This window comes from Muntiacus reevesi, chromosome 2, assembly GCF_963930625.1.
Source record: "Muntiacus reevesi chromosome 2, mMunRee1.1, whole genome shotgun sequence".
Lineage (NCBI taxonomy): Eukaryota > Metazoa > Chordata > Mammalia > Artiodactyla > Cervidae > Muntiacus > Muntiacus reevesi.
In genome coordinates, this window is record NC_089250.1 from 158,069,349 (window position 1) to 158,073,411 (window position 4,063).

The following is a 4,063-nucleotide window of genomic DNA, read 5'->3' on the forward strand; positions in this document are numbered from 1 at the left end:
AATCTGAATTGAATTGGTTGACTACACTGCTTTCCGGAGGAATCACTGGCCACAGCTGATTAAAAAACAAGTACCAAGTCTCCCCTGGAGAAGGAAATGGCAATCCACTCCAGTATTCTTGCCTGGAGAATTCCATGGACAGAGGAGCCTGGTGGACTGCAGTCCATGGGGTTGCAAAAAAATGCACATGACCGAGCAACTAACACTTTTCACTTTTCACCAAGTCTTTCATCTTCTAACTGCCAACTCAACTGATTTCCCTGTAGACTTTTCCACCAACACTCAGCCAGCATGTTAAATATCTTGACCCGGACATCCAGTGTGATCCCCCTACCCCCACCTCCTGTGGTCCTGCCCCTGGAAGCATCTCTGAACCTTCCTTGCATCCTCTGCCTCTTTCCCTGATTTCCCAAGCCAGGGAACTTTCAATATAACAGCATTCCCCAAGAGCCAATACATAAGTTAAAATGGGGAGTGTGGAGTGGAGGGCAATAGAATGAGCACCCGCACACAACCCTCCCCTTCAGCCCTGACCCTGGGGCTCACCCCCAAGCTCTGGGGAACAGTTTGAAAGCCACTGCCCTGGACAACTGTGACTGCCTTCCAAAGGGCCCCAACCCCTGTTGCATGCTGCTGTCATAAGGGGAATCTTTGGTAACTTCCGGCTGTGTTCCTTCCCTGCCTGAACTGTCTACTGCTAATACAGCTTGGTATTGCTGGCTGTGTGACACAGGGTAGGTAACTCAGTCTCTCTGCATCTCAGGCTCCACATCTGTAAAATGGGGTTGTGGTGAAGTCAGATCCAACTGTGCGTAAAAAATTCTCAGCTCTATGGCTGGCACAATATGAATAAGTGTTCAGGAAATCTTAGATGACAATTTAATCATTATTTAAAGACATCTCATGCTTTTCTTATTCAATTATAAATTTAACCCAGAAAACTTATAATTTAGTGCTTCATAGGGGGCCTGACATATACGTTTTTGCTCAGTGAGAATTTTAGCTTTCTATATAGTTTTTCACAATTGTGGCTTTGGACTTCTAGATCATTATCTCAAAGTGTGGGTCATATATGACCTGTGTCAGAATCATCCCGAGCGTATGGAAATGCCGAGACCTTATTTCAGACTTCCTGGGGGCCCGCGAATTTGCATTTCAACATATTTATGTAGGGATTCTTTTTAAAATTAATTAATTAGGCTGCATCGGGTCTTAGTTGTGGCATGCAGGATCTTTGTTGCGACATGAGGGATCTTTCATTGTGGTGCACGGATTCTCTACTTGCGGCGTGTGGGCTCTCTAGTTGTGGCAAGTGTGCTTAATTGCTCAGAGGCATGTGGGTCTTAGTTCTCTGACCAGTGATCAAGCCTGCATCCTCTGTATTGCCACTGGACCACCAGGGAAGTCCCACATCTAGAGATTCTTACATGCCCTATAAACCGATGTGCATTTTGGATCCTTGCCTCTGGTTCTATCCTAGGCTCAGAGGACCTCTCTCAGCTTTGAGATGGTGATTCTTCAGTCCCATTCCCATCAATCCATTTGTATCAACATTTAATTTTATTTCAAAATCCTCTTCCTGCCCCATGACGATGCGTGTGTGCTCAGTCAAGTCCAACTGTTTGCAAGATATAGCCCAACAGGCTCCTCTGTCCATGGAATTCTCCAAGAATACTGGAGTGGGTTGCCATTTCCTTCTCCAGGGAATCTTCCTGACCCAGGGATTGAACCCACATCTCTTGAGTCTCCTGCATTGGCAGGCAGGTTCATTACCAGTTGAGCCACAGGGGAAGCCTCCCCATACCATCGTATCCTGCCCCATACTGTCATATAATCAGCGCCATGCCAGAAATATTGATTCAATACAAGAAATTCTTGCAAAGCTATTTCTCCTCTGGCTTAAGTCAAAATATTATCTGGGGGTGGAACGGATTGGGTCTTTTTGAATGGCTAGGTCTCACTGTTTAACAGTTCACAATTAACAGCAAAAGGCTTTCCATTTTTTCATTCATTTACCTTCATAGTGAAAGCTTATTTTGGTTCCATAGAGGCATCTAATTAATTACCTAATGTTCTTTTGCATTTTTACCAACATTAGACCAAATTTACGTCGTGGAACAAGCCATCCATACCGTATGTGTCATAATTACTGTTTTGCAATTTCACACCAGCAAAAATTTATTAAAACTTCACGACTCATTAATAGTAAGTGATCATAATCGCTTAATAGAAAAGGAAACTGTGCTAATGATGGCGGCTTTGATTAACATATTTGACCTTAAGTCATAAAGTCAAGTGAAATTAATATCGCTGAGTGTTGAACATAAGGTTTTTTACAGTTTGCATCATTTTGATCATCATAAAAGGCAAATAAACCAGTTTTGAGTTTGACTAGATTTGAAACCCTTTTAACTCTTCATAACAGATTGAGGGACTCTCAATGAGCTCCTATATGATGATGATGAAGTGAGAAAAGGTGAGTAGAAGCAAAGGTGGCTCTTCTCTGTCAAGTCCTGGAGCAACACCACCCAGCTGGCTGGTCAACTGTGCAGACATGTCACTGGGGTAGGAGCCTGTCTTGGCAGAATTCAACATATGGTGCATGCATGCTAGGTCACTTCAGTCGGGTCTGACTCTTCGGGGCCCTGTGGACTTCAGACCGCCAGGCTCCTCTGTCCATGGGATTCTCTAGGCAAGAATACTAGAGTGGGCTGCCATGCATGCCCTCCTCCAGGGGATCTTCCCGACCCAGAGATCGAACCTGTGTCTCTTATGTCTCCAGCATTGGCAGGCAGGTTCTTTACCATCAGTGCTACCTGGAAAGCCCCTAACATATGGTAGTAAGGGACTTCTACCTCCTAATTTCGTCCACTCCTCTTGCCCTCAGAACCTGCCCCACCCTCTTTTGCACGGGCCCTGTGCTGACCCTGACTGTTCTCTCTGGCCCTTTGCTGGCCTCATGGATATGGAGAGACCTCCTGCCTATAGCGCTGTGCCCTCTCCCAGTGCACAGGGTCCCTACCCCTCTCCAGCTTCCCCATCTCTCTCCTCGGTCCCTCCATGCCAGCCTCCAGCCTCCCTGGACTGACCACATTCATTCTCACCTCTTGGCCTTGACACTGTAGTTCACCTGCCTGGAGCACTCCTTCCCCACTTCTGGTGCCTTCTTAATGTTTAGACTTTACATCTGAGGGGGTTTCCCTTGTGGCTCAGCTGGTAAAAAATCCACCTGTAATGTGGGAGACCTGGGTTCGATCCCTGGGTTGGGAAGATCCCCTGGAAGAGGGAAAGGCTACCCACTCCAGTATCCTGGCCTGGAGAATTCCATGGACTGTAGAGTCCATGGGGTCTCAAAGAGTCGGACACGACTGAGTGACTTTCACTTCACTTACTTCTGAGAACGGGCTTCCCAGGTGGTGATAGTGATGAAGAACTCACCAGCCAATTGAAGAGACATAAGAGAGGCAGGTTTGATCAGGTAGATCTCCTGGAGGAGGGCATAGCTACCCACTCCAGAAATCTTGCCTGGAGAATCCCATGGACAGAGGAGCCTGGCAGGCTGCTGTCCATTGGGTCAAAAAGAGTTGGTGATGACTGAAGCAACTGAGCACGCAAACTCAATAGCACTTCCTGTGTATTTAGTGCTTCACTGTGTGCCCATATTGTAAGCACCTTGCCTGAGTAAGCTCACGTAATCCTCAGCATCTCTCTGGCACTATCATCCTATTTTTCAGATGAGGAGATCAGAGAACTGGCCAGCTCACATTTTATTTGTTTACCATTGTGAGGCGAGCAGAAGTAACGCAGCTTAGATTAGGAGTAGGCCTTCCTACTTGGTAAGATTATCAGGCCACCTAGATACAACCAATTAGCTTTCGCTTAACACTGACCGCTGTTTGCCAATTAGGACCAATTAGCTTTCACTTAATACTGACCGCTGTTTGCCAATTAGGAGATCAGGAACCGGGCGGAAACCCCCAGGAAAGTCCCGCCTGCGCGAAAGTTTTGACCAATGAAATTGCTTTGCAAACTTGTAACCAATCCGCTTAAACCAACTACCAAT